General features: G+C 35.9%; 1 pseudogene; it reads left to right on the top strand.

Annotated features, from left to right (window-relative positions):
- The window catches only part of LOC122894572, a 141,764-nt pseudogene extending 139,686 nt beyond the window's left edge, over positions 1-2,078 (top strand).
- Positions 2,079-26,397: the final 24,319 nt, after the last annotated feature.

The following is a 26,397-nucleotide window of genomic DNA, read 5'->3' as shown; positions in this document are numbered from 1 at the left end:
TGAAAGCCAAAGTGTACTGTCCTACCCCTTTCCATTTTTGGGGTCTATGGAGTCAACTCTGAATCTTTTTATCCTAGAAGTCATATGGATTAAGAATGAAAAGTATGCTTCACACATACCCTTCATCCCCCAATCTGAGATGGAATGGAAAGTAAGAAGAGGTTGGTGGACCATGTCCAATGTGTGTCTACCTCATGACTTCCAGACACAGAAGAGAGAATGCTGCATTTGGGCGAAAGAACTGGAAGCAGAAGACTGCTTATGGTTGGGGGCTTTCATGTTATGTTCACTACTTAGCTCTGACCAGTCACTTCAGCGTCTCCTTTTGGGGAGGTAGTTAGCAATGGGTAGAGACAGAAAGGAGTGGTAAAGGCAGAATTTTCCTCCTCTTTCGGTTGACGTATGAAAAAGAAAATGAGAAAATAACACACTAGTTACTGTAGAAGAATGTACAGCAAAATAAACCATACATCCACTGGTTAATTGGTCCCTTTCTTCTGAAGTAGAAATGCAAAGAGAATTGTTTAAAACCGAAAGACTTCAGGATGACAATAAAAAAAGCCCAGCTGTACGGTTCCATATGTAGAAAGAATTTAAAGGAAACAAGACACAAAGATACAAATACACACCCATACCTCTTCTGTTCTTTGACATAGGAGAAAACATGTTATATAAAACTGGTATGTTTAGAACTTCTGGTCTGGGTGAGTTGCATTTTCAATAGTATGAAGAACTCCCGACTGTCAGTTATCAGAGTGACCATGTTCCACATTCAAGAAAGGCTGTTGCTCCAACTAAGTGTCCATGACCTGCTGGTGTGTACTGTACCCTAGAGACCCTCACAGGAGCCCGAGTATTTTCTTACTTACATCTCAGTACTCAGATGGCTGCTTGAAATTGAAGGGAAGCTAAACTTGGGCTTTTAACTAGGCAGGGGCTTGTGGTTTTTGATTAGTCTATGAAACAAAGCCCTAAATTCAGTGTATGTGATTATGAGCCTCATTTTCCCATTATTAAAATGGAAATACTAACAAATATTGAAATCACTGGGTTATTATGAAGATGAACTAGCGTTATGAACACCAGGCATTTAACACAATGTCTAATATGATGCAAAAATGCAATATATTATTAAAATTGTTGTTACAGATTTGATTTGCTATATAATATGGTAGGTTCTGGGGACAGAAGAACAATTAGCATATGTTTTTGCTTCAATGGGTATACAGCCTAATAGAAAGAGACAGATATGGCATTTTGAAGAGACAGAGGAATGGGGGGCGGGGAGCTTGTCTGATTAAGGGACCCTGAACCAAGAAGCCCCAGAGTTTTAGAAGCCAGTAGCTTGGGTTTTTGCCCATTGGCAGACTTTGGGGGGAGGCCAGCACACAGGGTAAGGGGAATCCTGATTTTTGTCTGTTTGACATGTTCCTGTTCTGATAGTGCATAGGTCTTGGCCTGTCAGAAACAGAAAGATCAGGAATCTGATGATGCCTATGAAGATTATGGAAAGAGATTTGGGCCCTCCAGCTAAGAAAATTCGGTCATCTTCCTGAAAAGCTAAAAATAAGAGGTAATCTGGAAAGAATTCACAGGAAGATAGTGAGGACTCCGAAGAAAAAGATGCGAAGACCAAGAAGGATGATTCTCACTCAGCAGAGGCCAGTAAAGATGAAAAAGAAGATCATAAAAATGTGTACCAGCAACAGCAGGCAGCTTCTAAAGCAACTTCCAATAGGAGAGAGATGCTCATGGAATATGAGGGCAGTAAAGAAAAAGAGAAAGATTCCGGCAGTGATGGAAGATTTCCTATTAGATGATGATGATAGTGACTTTGGCAGTTCAAAAGAAGAAAAGCAAAAACATGGTTAAGTCTAAACCTGAAAGAAAAGAAAAGAAAATGCCCAAACCCAGACTAAAGGCTACAGTGAGGCCAAACCCCGTGAAAAGCAAAGGGAAGGGGTTGGCCTACAGCTTCAAAGACATCAAAGGAAAAGACTCCTCCCAAAGAAGAAGGGGAGGAACCAGAGAGCCCTCCAGAAAAGAAGCCTTCTTGCAAGATGAAAACCATACCTTAAAACAAGGCCACATAACACCATTCCCCGCCCTGCGTCCAAGGTATGTTTTTTTTTTTTTCTCTTTGTCTTTTTAATTTCATCACTTATTATCTCAAAGAGACCTGGAGCCAGTGATTCTTTTATCCTGTGATAGTCTTTTAGGAACGTAAAAAAAAAAAAAGGCAACGCCTGCAAAATCATTCTTGATTTCCTATTTCATTAAATCATTCTTGATTTCCTATTTCATTCTCTCATGGTTCATGTTTTTAAATACATAGATATTTATTATTTCTTGGATAAAATGTAACCCAGGCTAAAGAAAAAGAAAAAGAAAAAAAAGAACCCTAAAATTTAAATAGCAGGATTTATACACCAGAGTAAATTTCTTCTTAACTGACAATGTTTAGGTTTTAAGCAAATAAAGTATCAATGTGAATCTCAAAAAAACAGTGAGAGAGAGATATGAAAAGAAATTTGCACAATAGAGTAATACTTGTTCTGTAATAGATGTAATCAAAGACTATGTCTTATAGAGGGGACACATGTTTTACCTAATTTAATTCGAAAGGAAAAAGAGAAAATTTTGAAACTGTGTTTAACTCTCTAAGACCCCATGTATTAAGGGAGAGTTAACCTGTAGTTTCACCCACAGTTTCACCCATTTCAGGAAATTGAGTACTGCCAGTTTAGGTTGTCTTCCTTTATTTAAAAAAAAATTTTTTTTTAATATTTTGAAGATTTGATTTATATATTTGACACAGAGAGAGAGACACACAGAAAGAAAGGGAACACAAGCAGAAGAGTGGGAGGGGGAGAAGCAGGCTTCCAGATCAGGGAATCTGCTGTGGGGCTCAATCCCAGGACCCTGGGATCATGACCTGACCCTAAGGCAGAGGCTTAAGGATCAAGCCACCCAGCTGCCCCAGGTTGTCTTCCTTTATCCTCATAGTTGAAAACTACATCTCTTGCTTCACATCTTTATGTTCAAAATCCATCTCCATTCCACTTAGCTTGTGTAGTGTGAATGGTATTTTCATGGGTAGTGTTTATAAACATCTAGAAATAATGTACATCAAGCAGCTAGTAGGTGTCCAATACATTTTCTGATTCTCTAAAAGGGATTAGTCAAACTAAAAGGATCTCTGAAGGACAAAGAAATGTTTCCACCTGGAATGGCCTTTCATGGTTAGAAATGTCTGTGCCTCAACAAAAGCCCTTCCTGCTTTTTAGTTAAAAGAATAGAGGGTCCACCTACGGATTGGAAAAGGAGAGAGAGCTAGTTTAGGGGGCTTAAAAAGAGAGTGCAGCAATCAGGGAACTTTCTGTTCACCGGTTTAAAAAGATAATTACTGAAAAGAATTTGGTTGTCATGCCAAGGATTCTTCCCTTTTTAATAAATACCTGATGAAATCTCTTGACTTTCAACTTGCTGATAATGGGGGGAAATTTGTGGAGGCAGGGCACAGAATAACTTGACAATTGCATTGAATTTATACCTGCATACAATGAACAGAATGACTTGTACCATAGGAATCAGTGTGGCTATGTATATGACCTGGTATAGAACCTGCCAAATGCATGAAAGCAAGAATGAGAAACTGATAGCTTCCCAGTAGTCCCTAGGAAATGAATACTTGTAATAGCTTGGACTTTCATGCTGTGTTGTCTATATTTAGCATATGTTCAAGTATTTTACCAGCTATCGATGCTTTTCTAATTTCTGATCACTCCTGGGACTGGCTTCCCAAGCCAGATCACCTTTATTAATCCAAGAAATATGTGCTGAGGTTCACAGGCATTCCTATTTCTTCCGACATTTATGTTTTCTCTGGTGTCCCTTTCCCACGTCTCCTGAAATAGGACATGTTCAGTGATATGAAATGTGTTGTCTGACAATGTGATCAATAGAGCAGAAACCTGCCTCGAGATACCCTGGGACCTATGCCTCATATTCATAAAAGGAGTTATTACTTTGGGTGCTGCTAGGCTGTTGAGTTTCTCCATTTTTATTAATTGCATCTCTCAGCAGCACTGGATAGAAGAGAGTTGCTGCTTTATGAGTTTTCTCATTTCCCCAATCCTGCAATGTTTTGGACTCTGAATGGGGCAAAAAAGTAATTCACAAAAGTAACAGTTGTTGTTTGTCTCATACAATTAAATTCCTAGAACTGACTCCAGAGGTGATGTTTTGAGGGGAAGCAGTGTATATTGGTCATAAATGTCTTTGCCATTTGTTGAAATTGGAGTTCGATTTGGAGATGAAATCTGATAAAGTAAACAGAGAGCAAGACTGGAGTTAGGACACATAAGTTATTACCCAAGTACTCCTGCTGACTTCTTGGGAAGCTTTAGCTAGATCATGCTTTTCTGTGCTACAGTGTCTTTGTGTGCAAATGCTGATAGCTGTGCAAATGCTGGTAGATGAAGGATTTTTATTTTTAATTTTATGTATATGGTAAGGTAACTGATATAAAACTCTAAATTATAGCCAATACATACAATCTGTACAGTCACACCGTGCCCTTTGCTTGATTTCATGGTCTGCTGTCACTGCCTTGAAAGTTTTAATAATTTTGAGGAAGGGGCCCAACACTTTCCTCTTGCACTTAGCTCCACAAATTATGTAGCCAATCATGGTTATGGAATATTCAATTGTAACTAAGAAAACTTGATATAGATTTCTACACTATAAACTATAAATTATTTTTTCAATGATGTAAATTAATATTTCATCCAATGTTTTCAAAGAGAACTTGTTTTTCAGTTCTTACCTCATAAAATTATTATAATACCGACAGGAGGAATTTCTGTTTTATTTTACAGGATATGGCTGTCATTATCTGATGGGAAAATTAGCAAAATCCCCTGGGAAAACCAAATTTATAAATTTTGAAAAACTCTCTTTGGGTCAGTGTCTTTTTTTTTTTTTTTTTTTGTCTTTAGTACTTTTGAAAAGACTATAATTTTTACATAGAAACTGTCTTCCATCATCTAAAGTCCCTGTGGCTGAATCAGGGAGAATCCTAGACACAAGGCAACCCAGCCACACCTTGCAAAGTGGCAACCACTGCTGTACCTATCATTAATTAATATTTTTTTCTGAAAACACCTTGCTGCGTATGATGAATCAATGACATTAATATATTTGTGGGGAGGTGGCATGCTATGACTAGTCAGTTTAGTTGTTAGATATATTCAAACTCTTATATTATTTTTGTCCCTATGCCATTTTTTAGCCCTGTCATATGGAACTAATAATTTAGAAGCTGTTTTTCAGGAAATGAGATTTTTTTAAAATTTATTTTTATTTATTTTCAGCATAACAGTATTCATTGTTTTTTGTACCACACCCAGTGCTCCATGCAATCCGTGCCCTCTCTAATACCCACCATCAGTCTGCTGTTTGAAGACCATCAGTCTTCAGCAGGGTTGGGTAGAGATAAGGGAAAAATTGCGAACACATCCTAAACTTTTGGAATTCATCATAGTGGTATGGGCAAAACAATTCTCAGACTATGTTAGATGTACTATAAGAGTGAGCAAATGAGCACAAGGGTTAATGTTGTGAAGAGTCAGGGTTCAACCTGGACATATGTTTATGGAATAGGTGGAGGAAACAGAGGGGAGGAAGAAACTTTTTCCTTCACCCTCTTAGGTTCAGAGACTGGGAATGTACAAGTTAAACTGACAAAAGATAGACTAGGAAGAGAAAAAACCTGAGTTACATACACATACACAGCACCAAGAGTGAACCCTAATGGATTCTATGGACTTGGGGTGGTATGTCAATGTAGGTCCATCATTTGTAACAAATGTACTGCTCTAGTGTAAGATGTTGAGGGTGGGGGAGGCTGTGCATGGAGGGGCATGGGGACACAGGGTATATGAGAATTCTGCTTTCTGCTCATTTTCTTTTGTGAATCTAAAACTCTCCCAAAAAATGATGTCTATTTAGAAGGAAAAATTAAAAAGAGATGCTGGCTTATTAATGAAGGGAAAATTCTATTAGAGCTTAGTCTACTTTTTTAGAGAAGTTTTAAGTGACGTTTCAGAGTCTAAGATATCATTTTTAACTCTTCTGTATGTCATTGTTCTGGTATTTTATCATCTCCATTGGCAGAGTTCATGGGGGTATTAAGGGAGCAAGGACTTCTTCCTAATGACAATCTACAACCTTTTGAATATCCTTTGAATAACGAAAGTAATGAACGCTAGTGGTAAGTAGACATCATCCAGAATTTTCATCTAGGTCAACTGAAGGACAAATAATCAAGTCTAGGAGATAATAAATTCTCTTATAATTGATTTTTTGGAAAAATTCTGAACTGTTGATAAATTTGCCATGTATTTCTATTTGCTTTTCTTACATTTGAGTATTAAAAAAAAAACCCTAATTCTAAACTTTGAAAAAGTACACTTATAAATGTGATTTTAACTATAGAAAAACTAACTATACCAAGAAGGAAGCTATTTATTTAGTTGATGACAGAATGTTAATCAGAATGTTAATATAAACCAGTGATATACATCATGTGAGAAACTATTAAAATTAGATCAATTAAAGCCAAAGCCTTGCAGGAATAATGGAATCGAAATAAAAAATTTTTAATAAAAACATTATAAAAGAAGCTCAATGTAATTAGTTTTTGAAATATTTTGAATATTGATTTTTTAAAAAATTAAGATGTTTATATATTGTGAGGAAAAAAGACTAATTAGCAGTTGATTCCTTAGGCAGAATAAAAATCTATTGTTACAGAGAATAATTTTTTAAATCTAATGAAGAAATGTAAGCTCAAATCCCTTATATTAAGGTGATTAAGTGAATCATGTTTCATATATTTGATCAAACACTGTTGTCAGGAGAGTGAAGTTAGCAGAGCAAAAATCAATTATTTTGATTCCTGGGCATCTTGTTGTGCTTATTCGTGAATTAATATTCTATGGCCTCAAAATTCTTCTGCTAACTACAGAAGAACTCATAAAAGTTTGCAGTCTGTCATAATGGGGCTCAAGAGATGGCATATGGGTCATTTTCAGAACCACTCAGGAAAATGTTTATCAGATAGTGGACATACATTTTATTTTTCTTAAGTGTACACTGCATTTAGAAGGAGTGAAGAAAGGCAAAAAAAAAAATAATAAAAGGAATGCTTCCTCTTCTAGTTTTCTCTTTCCAATTTTTATTATGCCATTTTCCGAAACAAACACCCTCTCCTCAACAAAAACAACAATAATACCAAAAAACCTGAGATACTATCAAGTGGTGAGAGATCTATTTAATCAGAGTCCCCTTAGCCGGAAAAACTAAAAATTCCAAAGTGGGTTCTATGCTGGAATGTCTGTGTGAACTTTGGTAGGAGAACAGTAAGATCCTGTGTTTGGTCACCAGGACTTGGGTGTCTTAGCGCCAGGTGGCTCCATGCTGTGTGTGTGGAGGCACCGTGGTCCCTGATGATCGTACTATAGTAAACTCAAGAGTTCCTATTCAGAGATTTGAGAGATGTCTGATGTAGGTCATTATTCTTAATTTGGATATGACTTGCCCAATTTGGGGGTCCTTAAAGAACATGAGTTTTAAGGTCTGTTAGGTACTTAACAGTTTGTACGTCCCCTCCTAGTCCACAAAGCCTTCACAATAATGTCTGATGGGAGTTTAAATTCTTGCTTTGTGTTTCTTTTTGTAATGAGACTCCTTTTACAAACTTGGCTAAAATTTGACTTGTTTTGTCTGTTTCTAAATTAGTTTTCATATCCATCTATAGTATGCAGATCATTTTTACCCCTTTAAGGATTTCTGGGAAAAGGGTGAAAAAAAGAACACCTGTAATAAAGATGGCTAAAAGTTCTTTGCTACTCCTCTAAGTAAGGCATGAAGTCTTCTCCCTCCTTTCCTTGAACTGGCTGGCCCTGGCATTATGGACATATTAACCAATGGAATACAACACAAGTTACCTTCAGCAATTCTGAGGCTAAATCATAAGTCTTGCAGCTTCTGCCTGGATGTCTTAATACATTCCCTTTGGACCCCTCACACTAAATAATAAGAGGTCCCAGTTGAGCTCAGACTGCCAGCATATAAATTCTTTCCAAATTCTTGACTGACCCCTGAACTCTGGTAATCAATAATCACAGATTAAACTACTGACTGGATAAGTCAGTTATCCTTAAAGAGTTTTCTTAATAAGGCCCCAATGACTACTTCTGATATTTCATTGGTCACCTTAAGTTGTAATGAGGCTAAAAATAGTCGTCTTCCTTTTTTTTCCGTTGCAGATTATCATCAGCAGAAATAAAATAGAATTCCTGTTTATAAAAGAGAAGGGAATTCTAGTTACCTGTCTGGAACTGGTTAAGTAATAATAATTATTTCCCCCCAAAAGTTAAATACATTCCAAAGATAGGAATGCTGAAATAGTTTTAGGAGTTGTGACCACAACCTAATCCTTACCCCTCACTTTTTCTCTGTAGAAAATCCAGATGATACTGTTTTCACCAAGATGTTGAAAAATATTTGGTGAAAGGGGCAAGAACATCTTTGGCAAGAAACATAGTGGGTGTTCTCTTTGCTAAGAGATTCTGTTAAGAGATGATGAAATTGGTATACTTACGGTTTCTACCTTGATGGTAAGAATGATCTCAACAGAGATTTTTGATCATGACTAATTGGTTATCAGGTCTTGGACAGCCCATTAAAAATTGTACTTAATCTATACTTTTGAATAGCCCCAGAACTGGTGAATAGATGTCTGACTAGAGCCACATGATAGAAAATCTCCACTTAAGTCAGTTCAGAAAATCTTCTCTGAATGTGTAACTTCTGTCAGTTCTACTTTTATTTGACCCTTATTCATACTGTTTCTTAAACTTTTGTATTAGTGGGGCACCTGGGTGACTCAGAGGGTTAAGCCTCTGCCTTCGGCTCAGGTCATGATCTCAGGGTCCTGGGATCAAGCCCCACATCAGGCTCTCTGCTCAGCGGGGAGCCTTCTTCCCCTTCTCTCTGCCTGCCTGCTTGTGATCTCTCTCTTTCTCTATCAAATAAACAAAAAAATCTTAAAAAAAAACAACTTTTGTATCAATAACTCATATTAGTATTTGCCTTTGTATGACTGTCTTATCTCCCAAACTAATTTGTTTTCTTTAAATAGGAGCTATGTTTTATGCTTCTTTTTATGTTAATTTTTCTGTATTCATAAATATTGTCTAGCACATGCATTAGCCCACAGAAAGAAGAGTAGGCACTTGGGCAATATATTTAACCCTCTCAGATAGGATGGTTTACTAGAATACTGATTCCCTAATTGGAAATGATGTAGTTTCAATCCAGTTGGGGTCTCCAGGCTGTCACAGCCTGCTCTAGTTGTACTATTATCAAGAGCTCATCCACATAGCTTCTGAATCTGTTCATTTTGGGACAGTTTTTGAACATAAATTCATGCCCTCATTTGTTCCACAAGTAAGCACTTCATAAAGTCAACTCTTTCTGTCCTAAAGCCCTTCCCATATCTTTTGTCTGTTTCCAAGCCCTCAGATGGTGAGAACAGAGCCATCCTGGCAGCTTCCATATCTGGAGCAAGCACCTCATCCGGGTGTGGGCAGAGAGGCAAGCCATATTGGATTTTCTCCAAAAAAGCGAGTGGTGGAAAAGGTCCTGAAAAATAGAACCTTTTAAGTTCTGTGCCTTCTTCTGTTGTCTAGATTCTGAGACCTTGCCAGAGTTGGACCAAGTGGTGTGAAAGTGCTTTTTGTTGGAAAAGTATGGGCAAAAAAATACAGTTACTGCATTTCTTCTTATTTCTTAAAGTGCCTACCTCAATAATGAACATGTTATCATGTTATCCCTCTGTAATTGGTATATTAAATTGACTGGATATAACTTCTAGACAGGAAGTAGCTTTTAATTTTTACAATGCTACCTTCAATCAGAAATCTTTTCCCTATCCCCTGGACATTTATGTTGGGAAGATAATGGTTTCTGTTTTTCTATTTGCTTCTGGACGTTCAGGTATTTTCTAAATATAATTCTATGTTTATATAGTATATAAAAAAAACTGCATATATTTTAATCTCTCCATACGTCCTCCAGTAACATATACTAATCAACAGAGAGAATACAAAACCTCCCATTTACTCTTGATTACAGTATAATAGAAGACAACAAACACTACATATTTCAATTTATATGAAAATGGGGAAATAAATATCTGAAACCAGCAGAGTCATCTGCAAACCCCACAAAACACTAAAGATTCATTTAGAGACAGATAAAAAAAATTAGCATTCAGAAAGCAGCCTAACCATGACAAGAGAAGATAATGCAGCAGTAGGAAGAGATTACACTCTTGAGTAGGGAAACAGAGAGCAGGGAGAACAGGTTTGAGATGTGATGAATAAGACTTGTAGGTACTGATGAGTTAAAAAAGAAGAGAATTGAAAGTAGCCACAAATAGACGAGGTTCCTAAAATTAGCACATAAATTCTCCCTAAATCTTTGGATCATACCTGAACTCTTCATGCACCAGAAAAGACTCCAGTTATACCAAGGTAAATAAATGGAAATACCTGGTCTGAGATTTCAGCAGCTGCACAATGAAAGAAGACAGAGTGTGAAGTTCAAGCTCTGTCAAGTTATAAAGTCTTGGTAAATAACTTGGATTTTCATGACTTAGAAGTCAGTATTATTTCTAAAGACTAAGGCATTCGCCCTAAACGATGAATTATGGATCACAGAAAAAAAAATAAAATTAAATTTAAAAAATATCTCTTAAAAATAACCACAGAAAAGGAACTCTGTAAAATTTGTTCAGGCCATACATTTAACCTTCTATTCTGGCAGTCTTTAAAGACTTTCCTTAAATCCTTAAGTCTTAAGGGCAAAATTTAAAAATGACATATCCTAACAAAGATTGAAATGAAGATTCCTGAAAGTTGAGGTTCTCTGCTGTTATTTATCTGATTAGTAAACAAACAATAAATTACACAGACAAAACCCCCCAGCATAATCCAGAATCCCTACCAAATAGCATCCTTGATGTGCAGGATACCATTTTAAAAATTACTGAATAGGTGAAGAGACAGAAAATTTGGTTAATAGTTAAGAGAAAAATCTATCAACAGAAATGGAACCACAGACAGCATAGATGTTGAAATTAGCAAGGACTCTAAAGTAGGAGTCCTACTTAGGATACATCTGACACAGCATTTTCAGGAAAATATATGTAAATGGTGGAATAATGACAACTTAAATTAAGATGCAAATGGAAATCATAGAAATTAAAAACAAAATAACTGAAATTAAAAAGAAAATCATTGGAGGAGATTAATAGAATACATAGTTCTGGTAATCTCTAAAACAAAATCATCCTAATACACAATGTAATTATAGTTTCAGATGGAAAGAAGACAGAGGAAGAGGCTGAAAAGATAGTTGAAAAGAATATTGGTAAAGATATTCGTAAGTTAATGAAAGACATCAATTCAAAGATCTGGAAGATTCAGCAAAACTTAAGCAGAATAAATTCAAAGGAAAACACATTTATGCGCATCAAGTCAATGATGCTGAAAACTGAAGAAAAGCAAAATTTTAAACGGAAATAGAGGAAAATAGGTATATTATAGTAAAAGGAACAATAATAAAAATAGCAATTGACTTATCCTTAGGAATAATGGAGATTGGAAGGTAACAGGGTCATTTCTTTAAAATGCAGAATTTTAGAAAAAAAATCTGTTGACTCAGAATTCAATATCTAACAAAAATATCTTTCAAAAATGAAAGCAAAAAAGGATTTTTTTTTTTTTAGGTAAGTGAAAGCTGAGGAAATTTATTATCAGATAAATCCAATTAGTAATTAATGCCAAAAAAAAAAAAAGAAAAAAGTTTTTTCAACTGAAGGGAGTTGTAAGTTAATGAAATTAAGGGTCTATAGGAAGAAAAAAGAATATCACTGAAAATGATCACTGTGTGAGTATACAGCCATCAAAAAAAGAAAAAAAGAATTCTTGCTATTTGCAACAATGTGGATGGAATTAGAGGGTATTATGCTGAGTGAAATAAGTTGATCAGACAAAGACAATTATTGTATGATCTCACATATAGGCATAACTTAAGAAACAAGACAGAGGATCATAGGGGAAGAGAGGAAAAAATGAAACAAAATGAAACCAGAAAGGGAGACAAACCTTAAGAGACTCTTAATCTCAGGAAACAAACTGAGGGCTGCTAGAGGGGAAGGGGTTGAAGGCATGTGTTGGCTGAGTGATGGACGTTGTGGAGGGCATATGTTGTAGTGAGCCCTGGGTGTTGTGTGAGACTGATGAATCACAGACCTGTACTCTTGAAACAAATAATACATTATATGTTAATTTATAAACAGACAATTTTTTGGTTCCTAAATACTTTTAAGTCAATTGACTAAAGCAAAAAATCAGAGTATGGACTTCATAACATATGTAGAATTAAGACATGGGCAAGAATAGCACAAAACACAGTAAAACTGAATTATAATGTAAAATTCTTATTTTACATGTGTGGTGCTATAATAATAATTCTAGTTAGACAGTGATAAATTAAGGAAACACATTTTAATACTAATAATAACTGTACAGTAAAAGCAAAATACCAAGTATCAAAGGTAGAGCTAACAACAGTAGAAGAGAAGGAATGGAATACCACAAATACTTGAAAAGCAGACAGGAAATAGGTATAATAGAAGAGAGAAACACAGAAACCAAATAAAGAATAAATAGCTAGAGAGTAGACTGAGACTCAACCATATAAGTCTTCACTCTAAATGAAAGTATACCAAAGCGTCTTATTAAAAGACGGAGATTGCCGTAATGAATAAAATAGGAAGACCCAGGTATATACTGTTTGAAATTAAAGCATTTCAAAGAAATACAAAGGAAATTTTGCTTACGGACATTAGGAGTAACAAAGACTGGATATTCCCTACTACCTTTAAAAAAAAACTTAGAAAAACGAAGCAAAATATATGAAACAGTAAGTTTTCAGACACTAGACAACAGGCAGAGCATGACTGTGATCCTTAAGACCGAGCAAACAAGCAAGATAAGCTCTATAAATGCTCTAGCTTAATGACTGGTGATAGTTTCTGGGTCAGTGACAGGAAACCAAATAGAGCCTGGCATTCTTAGAGATTTGAGGAGACAGAAATTGTGTTGGGGGAGGAAACACTGGCTAGAATTTGAGGGGCAGAATGTTGGAGAGACTTGCACTCCAAATACAGAAAGCCCCAAAATAATAGTGACCCTGGTCACTGCAGCAGGCAAGAAAAAAAATAAATAAATAAAAGGATTTAAGTTGAAACAGAAGAAGTAAAACTGTCTTAAGTTGTTGATTATTAGCAGCATGATTAACAGCATGTTTATTTATTTAGAAAATCCTAAGAGAGCCACAAAGAAGCTACTAGAATGCTTAAGTGGGTTTGGTAAGATTCTAGACTATAAAGTCAATGTACAGAAAAGTCAACTGTATTTCTAATTGAAAAAATGTAAACTGATCTAAAAATTGCCACTAATAGTAACATCAAAAAATACCCCTGAAATACTTAGGGATACATGTTGTGCATGACACATCCACTGAAAGGAACAAAACACTGTTGAGAGAAATTAAAGAAGACCTAAATAAATGAAGTGATACCATGTTCGTGAATCAAAAGAATAAATACTTTTAAGATGCCAGTTTTCTCCCAAAGTAATCTCTAGATTCAAAGCATCCCCAATCAAAATCATAACCAACTTTTTAAACATAAAGAGCAACAAACTGATTTTGAATTTTTATGGAAATGCAAAGGATCTAGAATAGCCAAAATATTTTGAAATACAAAAACTTTGGAGGACTTATACTACCTGATTTCAAGGCTTACAAAGGACAGCAGTAATCAAGAGACAATGGTCTAAAATGGGCCATGCATACATTAGCTGAAGTCCAAAAGAATTGTAAGGTCATTCAATGGAAAAAGTATATTATGGTCAACAAAAGGTACTGGAAAAAACCGGTATCAATATATAAAATAAATGAACATCTATCCTTACCTTAAAACATATGCTAAAACTGACTTCACTGTATTATTTACATATGTTTATAAAAATGAAAAAAATAAGACTTTTAGAAGGAAATATAGACGACAAACCAAGATAATTTAGATAGGATACCAAAATCTTGCACCATAAAATAAAAAAATACTATACTTCATTAAATTGAAATCTGTGGTTTAGAAAAAATATCATACAGAAAATAAAAAGATAGCCCACAAACTTGGGAAAATACTTCCAAAACATATATCTAATAAAACTATACATTTCAATAAAAGAAGATTGACTGCCCAAATTGGAAAAAAGCTTTTGAACAAAACATCACAAAATTACACAAATGACTAATAAGCAATTTAACTATATGCTCAACCTCATCAGTTATTGGAAAAATGTAACTTAAAACTACAAGGAGATACCACTATGTACCTACTAGAATAGTTAAAATTAAAAGGATTGATCATGCTAAGTCTTGGTGAGGATGTGTAGCAGCATGGATTTTCAACCATTACTTGTAATACAAAATGGTACAGCCATATAAGAAAAGTTTGTCAGTTTCATATAAATATAAATTTATCATATGACTCAGCTACTCCACTCATAGTACTTATCCAAGAAAAATGAAAACTTATATACATAAAAGATATATAGTTGTGGATTCATAACACCTTTACCTATAAGAACCAAAATTTGGACACAAAGTCAATCAACAGGTGATTGCAGGAACACATGGTGATATATACATTTAATGTAAGAAAACTGCAAAAAATATGAAATGAACTACTGATAACATGCAATAGGATGGGAAAATCTCAAAAATGTTAAACAAAAGAAGCCAGACACAAATAAATACATGCTACTTGATTCCATTTATATAAAACTCTTAAGAAGACAAGTTTAATCTATGGTGACAAAAGCAAATCAGTCCTTACCCTGGTATATGAATAGGGTTAAGGACTGAATGGGAAAGGCTGCAATGGAACCTTGTTTGTTTGGTTAACATTGTAATGGTAGAGTATATAAATATTTGTCAAAACATATCAAGCTGTATGCTTAAAACTGATGCATTTTTTCCCTATGCAAATTATACCTCAACAGAGTTGTAGTGTTTTTTTTTTTAAGATTTTATTTGTTTATTTGAGAGAGAGAGAGAGTGAGGATGCATGAGGGGGAAAGGGTTCAGGGGAAAGGGCAAAGGGAGAGGGATAAGCAGACTCCTGCCCAGCAGAAAGCCCATCCCAGGGCTTGATCCCAGAACCCCAGGATCATGACCTGAGCCAACGCAGATGCTTAACTGACTAAGACATCCAGGCATCCTTGTGTTTTTTTTTTAAATTATAAAATATTAAACACCTAGAAGTTAATTTAAGAAAAGATTCACAAAACTTTAAGAAAATCTACAACACTTTGTGACAAATTAAGAAAAAAAAATAAATGTTTCCTTGTTTTTAAATTTATAAGCTGACTCTAACACATATAGGAATTCAAATAGGTAGGAATAATTTCTTGAAGAAATAGAACACAGTTGAAATATTCATTAATACCATCTCTTCAGACCTATGATATGATATGATATGATATACCTATTCTAATTAAAACAGTGTATTGTGAATTAAGGGCAGACCAATAGGACAATACAGCAGAAGAGAGTCCAGACACACAAATATTATAACTTAATTCATGTCAAAACTGTTAGTGCTGAGCACAGCAAGGATTTTCTATTTAATAAATGGTCCTGGGATAATTGTATACTCATTTATAAAAAAGGTGAATCTTGATCTCTAGTCACAGCATACACAAAATTTAAGTTCAAATGGACTGCATATATAAATATGGAAGGTAAGACAGTTAAGCATTTCGTAAAAAAAAAAAAAAAAAAAAAAGAAAAAGAAAACAAAATCTTTATGACCTTAAAGTAGATAAAGATAAAAGGTAGCCTAATCAAAAAGGAAAAAAAAGAATGGAATGTGTCAAAATAGAGCTTTTCTTCTTAAAAAACACTATTTTAAAAAAAGGATATAAATAGAAGGTATAGAATGTAAGAAAAAAGATATTTATAATACATACACCCAATGAAAAGTCATACCAAGAATATACCAGACACAAAAAAACAAAAACCTATGAGGAAATAAGGAAATACAGGCAATCCGCTACAACAATTTTGAAAAAAAAAAAAAAAATTTCAAGAAGTACTTCTCAAAAGAGTATATCCAATTGCCAAGGAACATAAGAAAGGATGATTAACTCAATTAGTCATTAAAGAAATACAAACTAAAACTGTAATGGTTACAATTATGTGCCACAAGAATGTCTGAAGAGAAAAAGGTAGAAGGTATCAAGAGATGGTGGAGATGTGTGGCAACTCAAACTTTCATAATACTACTGGTGCGAGTGTAAATTGGTACAATTTGGAAAAGTGATTGGCAGTATTTATTGAAGTTGAGTACATAATCTATGGACCCAACAATTTTTTTCTCTGGGTATACCTCCAATAGAAATTAATTCATATTTCACCAAAATATTTTTACCAGATTTGCTATACTACCATTGTTTAAAAAAGCCCCAAGTTCACCTATATTAGGAAGGATAAATTGACTGTGAAGTATTGACATAATAGAAAATTATATATACATTTGGAAAAAAGAGAGAATCAGTAAAACATATACTGTGGGATTACATTGATATTAAATTGAACTATCTCAACATAATTTCTAGTGTCAGATGTCAGCGTAGTGGTTAGACTCGGGTATGGTGTAAAACTAGAAGAGGGCTCTAGGGGCTCTTGAGATGTTGGAAATCTTCTTCAGCTGAATGAGTATGTATGAACATAACTATCCAGGTATGCCCACTTGGTAAAATTCATCATATGTACACTTACGGCTTATATACATTCCTATGTACTTGTGTGTGATGTACTTCAACTGAAAATTATAAAAGTATAAATTAGGTGAAAAATGTAGTCCCAACCAAATCAACATTCATTGTCTTCAGCTCAAATTCTGAAATAATAAAAAATCTCCCATGATACACTCTATAAATGTACTTTGAATTCCTAATCTTCTATTCTCATATGCATAAAGGCAGAAAATTTTGGCATAGCACCAAGTTAAAATTTAAGCCACTTAAAGTTAGAACAACTCATTACTCTATTTCCCATAAAACTACTTTGAATGTTCTGGCTCTGAGACTAATTGGGGAGAGAATAGTATTTACTATCCTATGTGAAAAATGAGAAAACGAAGTAAAATTAACTCTTTTGTAAGCAATACTTAAATATTTAAGTATTTTACTTAATTTAATTTATTTATTTACTTAATAATTTATTTAATTTAATACTTTATTTAAGTATTTAAGATTTCACAGGGTCGGGGCGCCTGGGTGGTTCAGTGGGGTAAAGCCTCTGTCTTCGGCTCAGGTCATGATCTTGGGGTCCTGGGATCTAGTCCTGCATCGGGCTCTCTGATCAGCAGGGAGCCTGCTTCCGCCTCTCTCTGCCTACCTCTCTGCCTACCTGTGATCACTCTCAGTGAAATAAATAAATAAAATCTTAAAAAAAAAAAAAGATTTCACAGGGTCAAGGCAAGGAGAAAAGCAGTAGGACTTTAACCTAGATACCAATTGCCTTAGTTTGCTAGAGCTACCCTAACAAAGTATCACAGACTGAGCAGTTTAAACAATTAGAATTTACTTTGTCACAATTTTGGAGACTAAGAGTCTAAGATCAAGGTGTCAGCAGAGTTGATTTCTTCTGAAGCCCTTCTCCTTGGCTTTTGGATGATCACCTTCCAGTCTTCATGTGGTCTTCCCCACTGTGTCTGTGTCCTAATTTTCTCATTTTATAAGGATGCCAGTCATATTGGATTAAGACACACCCTAATGATCTCAATTAACTTTAATAACCTCTCTAAAGATCCTTTCTTCAAAAACAGTCACACTCTGAGATGCAGGAGGTTAGAACTTCAACATAAGAATTTTGGGAGAATACAAATCAGCACATAACACCAAACTAATTTGAAGACTGTGAGAGAACTCTCCCCCACCTCGCTCCCCCCCCCCGCCCACCCCACTCAAGAACTATTATAAAAACACTTCCACTTCCATGCTGACTGTACCTGATTTTGGTAGGTGCCAGTTTTTCCTAGGCTTCTGGCCCCTTCCAAAACCCAAAGCTTGAATAACCTAGGCCAACTGTGATCATTTCATTTCCATTTCCCATCACGCCTCTAGGCATGGGCAAGTGATATAACACTGGCTTATGACATATAAGAGGAAGTGCATACAGGAAGCTTCTAGGAAAGTTTTCCTGATTCCTGAATAGAAACACAATGGAGAAACAAGCCTAATCCCTGACTTTAGATTTTGCTACATAAGGACTGGAGCTTAAGAGAGATATCTTGCAGCCCTGAGAGTAATACTTCATCAAATCTAAGAAGGGTAGGAAAGAATGATGGAAAGCCGAGGAAATCACAATGAAGAAGCCAATCCGTTGCTCTAAGAGCAATGAGTTGAATTAACATTGGAATTTGCCCTGCCCCAGACTTCTTGTTGATAAAATAAATGTATTTTTTTTCCTAAGCCAACTTGAATTGGATAATTTATCTCTTACAGCCAAAGTCATCTTAATTGATATAAGAATGATATTATCTAAGTATTTTTTTTTGGTCAAAAGTACTCTATAGGAAATGGAAGAGAGGTTTGGTGGGTTTTTTTTTTTTCTCCTTCTTATGTAAGTGCTAAGAAGGCCCCCATCCCTTTAGTATAAATGAAAATGAGGCCTCACACCCACATTGTTTTGCAGCAGTATCATGTTATAGAAGAAAAATTTATGCTTAGGGAGTGAAATTTGCCTATAATTTCCATTAGGTTCTTATCTTTGTCCCAATTTACCTCCTGAGAGATTTGGATGTCAACTTTAGACTTGTCAGCATTGACAAGATGACTTCAGAAAGTCCCTGACCCCGAGTCTTGTCCAAGGTTATGAAACCAATAAAATGCTCCTGGATTTTCATTTTACACACTGACGTCAACAAATGTCATTCAAACAGATACCTCTTCTAAGAGGCTAACCTCTAGTTTCTGTCTAATAAATCTGTGCCCCCTTCAGGTTTAAACTTGTTCTCAAAAACCCTATCTGTCATGATGCTCTAAGAATCCTTTTGTACTGTAATTGCAATCCATTATTTCCTGTGACAAGACAAGTACATGTACCTTCATTTCTCTGTCAAGTCTCTTTTTAAGATCTATGGGCAGTCTGTCACAAATTCCATGGAACTCTTGATTCCCTATTGCTAGGCAGAGAATTCTACTTCTTCACTGTTTCCAAATTTCTTTCCAGTGCTTTGTCCATATTCAATCCCACACTGAAGGGTGGCTTGAAGGCAAGTATTCAAACTTTTTTTTTTTTTTATCATCAACCTGTACTCAATCTGAACTGTTTCCTGGGGATTACCAATGTTTTCCTAATTAATCAATCTACTGGTTGATTGGTTGATCTGATTTTGGAATAAAGGCAAATAGATTTCTACAGAAGGAAACTACTTTCTCACTGAACTTTAAACAAAGCATCCAGTACTATATATTTCTAGTTCCAAAACTATGTATAGAAATGCAAAGAAAAATGTTACTTAAATAAATCTATGGGAAAGTTGTCTGTTTATTCTAAGTCATTGATCACAACAGATTGCAGACTATTCATCAGTATCAGATGTACTGTTAGACAAGCTCAGAATTTCCAATGCCCATTTTGACACACTCAGTTATCTTATGCATCTTCATTGCTTCCTGTGAACTTCATCACTGACACATTGATTTGATTAGGTGGTGCATCAAAACCAAGTTTTTACTGAGATTAATGACTAATCATGCAAATTATGATACAACCTGTAATTTTAGAATGTATTCCTGGAACAGGCTTGGAGATAGAGAATTAGATGAAGGTTTTGGAGGAATTTTTTATGAAAACCAGGAGTGGGAATAGAGAGAAAGTGACCTGCAATGTGGTTGTGCCTAAGACCTCAGCAGAACCTACAGGTTGGTTGGGGGAGGTAATTCTAAAGATGGAATAGTGCTTCCAAGGTATCTTAAATTGAGGGAGGACTCAAGCCTTTGTTTTGTATCTACACATAAACCAACAATTGACTGCCAGCTATGTCCAGGAAGGAATATAACCTTAGGATAAGCAGTTCCTTGATGCTAAGAGCAATTACTAATGAATGAGGGAACTGAGATTCATGGTAGCTAGGAGTTGAGTGCCTCACTGATGAAGGAATGTGGACAGAGCACCTCTTGCTCCTTAAGGGAATTTCCTCCAGGTGGGAATAATTATTTCAACATTTGGCTTATTCTTACTTCATGGGTTAGTGGTAAACACCATAGCCTCTGCCTTCTAATATTGGTCTTAGAATGACAACTGATGTTCATCACTAACTCCCTCTACTATCCTTTCTGTATTCCTCTCCCACTCAGATAGCACCTCTCCTGGTTTAAGTGACTTGCCTGGTATGTGTACCAAGATCCCGAGTCATATAGGTTAACATGCCCTTTTGAGGCTATGGCTGTTGCACTTATTCATTTACTGTTAAATTTAAGCATGGAAGCACAAACAGGTACTCCAGTATCACATGTGTGCCAGATATATTCTTTTTTTTTTTTAATTTCTTTTCAGCGTAACAGAATTCATTGTTTTTTCACCACACCCAGTGCTCCATTCAGTGCATGCCAGATATATTCTTACCTAGCACCTACTAAGGATAAGAGACAAGCACCCCTTCTAACATTATGACTCCTTTCTTTGCCTGCTGGCTTTTCTACAAAAGACTAAGTGGTAGTCAAAGGCTAAATTTAAAGAGATTTTATCAAATTTTCCAGTGGAAGTGATGTCCATCTAGAGCCAGGTCCTCTAGATGCATAAAGCCTAAAATGCTACAGGGTGGAACACTACCCCAAACAGATCACTGGGGGTGATATTCAGTGCGGCTACCCCTACTGGCACATGGTGGTTCCCAAACCCAGGAATCCTGCCTATTAAGGCCAACCCACTTAATTTATGGTGATCACCACATCCTGAAGGATGGTGCACAATACTTTTATTATCAACCCTAGCCTGATGCCCGAGTAATGCTCTTCAGAATTCAGTGACCTCTCAGGTCAGGAGCTTCTGGGTGGTTGCAGTGTGTGAAGTTTCACTGTAGATCCTATGATCATTTGGCCACTTTCAGACTTCCTTTCCATTAAAATAGTGTCCTTGGTCTGAGGCGATATCTTGAGAGATCTTGTGTCTGTGTTTCTAGTACTTAGTAAGCCCTTACAAGTTGTGCTGGCTAAGGTTCCAAGGTCAAAAAAGACAAAACTCTACCTTGAATCTAGTAGTCATAGTCAAGATAAATCTATGCCCTTTTCAGGGTAGAAAATGCCCAATCTATTCAGCTTGTCATCAAATGGTTGCTTGGTCTCCTCAAAGAATTGTGCCATATTGGTGAGGCTGGTTTGATCTGTGTTGGTAGTTTGAGCCATTCGGCAGTGGCAGTAACTAGATCAGTCTTGGTGAGTTGTAGCCTATGCTAGTAAGTCCATCATAGGCTTCATTCCTGCCTCCACTGCTGTTCATGAGCCCATAATGCTAGCAATGGAGTGGCCCATTCTGTCTACTCAGGTGTTTTGTGATTTTTTTGGTACTGGACTACACCTTCTGGTGTGAGTTAACATATGATACAAAGATCTTCACATGCTATACCTAGTCCCATTTTTCCATCTACATGCTTGTTCCCCTGGACCTTTATTATTTTGATCTTTCAATATTTCTTTTTCAAGGTCTCTGACCAACTATCCAGTCCATTTGCTGCTGACCCTGAGATTTTGGACATTCTTATTTTGGGCCATTTCTTTATTCACAAAACAGAGGGCAATTGATGTTTCCATCTTGAGAAGCATCTCAAGTAGCATATCAGAAAAGCTGCTTTTTTACTGCCATAGGCAGTAAACTCCTTGACATTAGTATTGGCAGTGATTTTTTTTTTTTAATTTGGAAACAAAAGCCAAAATAAACAAATGGCACTACATCAAACTAAAAAACTTCTGCAGAGCAAAGAAAACCATCAACAAAATGAAAAGGCAACTTACCAATGGGAGAAAATATTTATACATCATAAGGGGTTAATACCCAAAATATATAAATAACCTGTATAACCCAATAGCAAAAAAAATAAAAAGGAAAGAAGAAAAAAACATCTGGTTAAAACATGGACAGAGAATCTGAATAGATATTTTTCCAAAGAAGACACACAGATGGCTAAGAGGTACATAAAAAGGTACTCAATATCACTAATCATCAGGGGAATCCACATCAAAACAACGAAGAGATGATATCTCACATTTGTTATAATGGCTACTCTCAAAAAAAAAAAAAAAACAGAAAAACAAACAAACAAAAGGAACTCCCAAAACAAAGAAATAACAAATGTTGGTACAGACATGAAGAAAACAGAACCCTTGTGCTCACGCACCCTTGGTGAGCATGTAAACTGGTACAGTCACCATGGAAAACAGTACAGAAATTCCTCCAAAAAATAATAGAACTACCACATGCTCCAGCAATTCTATTTCTGGTTATTTATCTGAATAAGATAATGCTATATTAGAAAAATTTCTCCTCAAAATTAAAAGCATTTGTGGCGCACCTTGGTGGCTCAGTTGGTTAAGCATCCAACTCTTGGTTTTGGCTCAGGTAATGAGCCCACTGTTGGGCTCTGTGCTCAGCAGGAAGTTTGCTTCAGGTACTTTCTCCTCCTCCCTTCCTCTCTCCCTACTCATGCCCCCCCCAAATAAATAAATTAAAAAAAAAAAAACATTAGAAGCATTTGTGACAAAGAATAGGAAACAAATGGCTATTTCAGATGTATATGTAGAACGGTCATGTAAGTTACTTTTCTTTTCTTTTTTTTTATTTTTTTAAAAGATTTTATTTATTTATTTGACAGATAGAGATCCCAAGTATGCAGAGAGGCAGGCAGAGAGATAGAGGCGGAAATGGGCTCCCTGCTCGTGGGGCTCGATTCTAGGACCCTGAGATCACGACCCAAGCCCAAGGTAGAGGCTTAACCCACTGAGCAACCCAGGCGCTCCGAGGGCCATAAGTTACTTTTCTTGATAAATGACTAACTAATATTAACAAAGTGATGGGATGGTCTACTCAATAAAATAGATTTATCGTTTACAATGGGATTGGCAGGGAAACACCACAGGTCACTGAAACTGTGAACATTAAGTCTACAAAGTCAAGAATGTATGATTGACATGCTGGGTAGAGTGCATACATTTCCTATCTAGTTTCCATTCTGTCAATCATCTGCCATGTTTCTCACTTTGTTTTCCTTTCTTTGACAAATTAAACAACTGGCAACTCTTGCATTGCCAAGGGAGCTATTTGGGCTGGTAAGGGAGGGCATTTTTCTGGGAACTTGTTAAACATCTCCAGAAAAAAAAAATCTAATTTGACTACTATCAATACTGGCCTTGTGTCATATTCATATTTGTTTATATTCTCCATGCAAACAAAACAAACAAACAAACAAAACAAACCAGATTGTTCAAATGGTTAGAGACAAATGGTATGACTGATGAGCAGAAATTCTCAGAGCTATGTGCCTCGGAAAATAATGCTAGTGTTAGTTGGGTATAGGAGGAAGAAGTAGATGAGGCACTCCCCATCCTCTTCCCCTTCTCCTTCACCTTCCTTTTCCTTTTTTTTTTTTTTTTTAGATTATTTATTTATTTATTATTTGACAGAGAGAGATTACAAGTAGGCAGAGAGTCAGGCAGAGAGAGAGAAGGAAGCAGGCTCCCTGCTGAGCAGAGAGCACAATGCGGGACTCGATCCCAGGACCCTGAGATCATGACCCGAGCCGAAGGCAGCGGCTTAACCCACTGAGCCACCCAGGCGCCCCCCTTTTTTTTTTTTTTTTAAGAGAGAGGGCTGGGGGTGGGAGGTGGAAGAGTGCCTATGTGCAAGGTGGGGAGGAGCAGAGGGTGAAGAGGGAGAGATCTTAAGCAGGCTGCATGCCCAGTGCAGAGCCTTATGTGGGGCTCAATCCCACAACTCTGAGATCATGACTTGAGCTGAAATCAAGAGTTAGATAAGCGCTTACCAATTTAGCTACCCAAGCCCCCCAGTGCACTTCTGAGAAGAAATACTTTTTATCATTCTGGGCAAGGACAAAGCATCAGTAAATTTTATTTAGGCTTTTTTCTTTTTTTTCTTAACTCTGAAAGACTATTGCTAGTAAGACTATTTAAAAATTGAGGCAAAATTTAGATGAATTAAAATTTACCTTGCAGTGTATATATGACTTTTGACAGATGTATACAACCACATATCTACCATCAAAATCAAAATATACTGGGAGTTATACACAACTAATGAATCATTGTACACTATATCAAAAACTAATGATGTGCTGTATGTTGTCTAATTGAACATAATAATTAAAAAAAATCAAGATACATATCATTTTAATCACCCCAAATTTCCTCCACGCCCATTAGTAGTTAACACCTACCTTGACCCCTAGGTTCCTGACAATGATCTCTTTTGGATCCTGGTATGTTTTCCTTTTCTAGAATTTTACATAAATCAATCACACAGGAATTTATTCATGTTATTATTTGGTTCAGTAGATCATTCTTTTTATTGCTGAGAAGTCTTTCACTGTATAGATGTATCAGTTTATTCTTCAGTAACCAGGTGAAAGACATGTGAATTGTTTCAAGTTTTGAGTGATTATGAATAAAATGTCCATAAACGTGCATGTGTAAAGTTTTCTTTTAATTTGGATAAATACCTAGGTGTGAAAATACTAGGCTGTACAGTTAGTGTATAAGCAACTTTTTAAGGAACTTCCTAACTCTTGTCCAAAACTGCTGTATCATTCTTGCAATCCCATCAAAAAAATCTATGAATTTCCAGTTGCTTCTCATCCTCACCAGCTCTTTATGTTGGCAATTTTCCATTTTTCTTTAGTCACTGGAATTTTCATGTGCTTTTTTTTTTTTTGGACAATCATGTAATAGCGCAGGCAAGAGATCACAAGAGCCTGAACTAAGCAATATCAGAAGGCCAACCTGGATTTTAGTGTTTTAACCAAGTTGCTCCTTGCCCCTTGTAAAAGTAGCCCAGTGCTTCTTCTACTTGTTGACTTATGTCCCAAATCACCACTTGAGCTTTTCAAGAACATTTGCCTCATCTCTAAGCAATTGACATAATTTTACTAGTCTGTTGAATGACTTTCTGACTTCCTAATCTACATATTTCATAATAGGAAATGGTGGCCTTGGTGGCCACTTACTCATCACTCAACCACATTTGCCTTCCCAAAAGTCTAGCACTAAGAAATAACAATGTTACTTTGCTAACCTCTTTGCTCTTGATCTTTTGCAAATTTCCATAGGCCTATTACATAATTTTCATTTTTCTTAAATATAACAGTGCAGTTAGAAAGTTATGCAATCTTTTTTCTTTATAACATCTGTTTCAGAAATCATTATAGCTCAAGTTTCTTCATGGCATAAATTGCCTTATTTTGATTTCCTCACTTCTTATGTCATTTCTTTTCCATGTCAATATGATTAACGCTATATTTAGAAATAGCATTTTCAGACAACCTTTGGTTATCTAGCTGTAATTTTTTTGTGAACACGTTTTCAGTTTTCAATTTCCATGCAGATGTAACCCTTTCTCTTTACAGCTTGACTTCCCCATTCCTTTCCCCTACTTACACACAAAATTCCAACAGATCTCATTTTTCTTTAGTGTTTTTAAGTCAAAATAGTTTAACACTCTTATTTCTCAATACCTGCTTTCTTACTTTTCATAAATTTGAATCATACAATTTCAAAATATAGTTTAAATAAGATTTTATTATTCTTTATGTGACTGACTTGAAGAATAATCAACTGTTGTCAACCAAAAGGATCAGGGAAATAAAGAGCCTCCCAGTGAGGTCCCAAAGGCCAGTGGTAATGGATCAAGACACAGGGGACATATACATGTCAAAACCAATCCTTCTGGGCTACACTGGCATTTCCCAGCCAGTGCAGGCCAATAAGATTAGTTTTGACATGTATATGTCCATTATACTGAATTAATGATGGAGCAGACTTGTGTGTATGTGTGTGTCTATGTCTATTTTATATTTTACTGTCTGGCCTGCAATCTTAAAAATGTAATCAGAAGGAGAAAGAAAGCAGGAAACGACATACGTACTAAACAGTATTTTCTTTGTCATCAAAACAA

This window comes from Neovison vison, chromosome 13, assembly GCF_020171115.1.
Source record: "Neovison vison isolate M4711 chromosome 13, ASM_NN_V1, whole genome shotgun sequence".
NCBI lineage: Eukaryota > Metazoa > Chordata > Mammalia > Carnivora > Mustelidae > Neogale > Neogale vison.
This window is presented reverse-complemented; position numbering and strand designations above follow the sequence as displayed.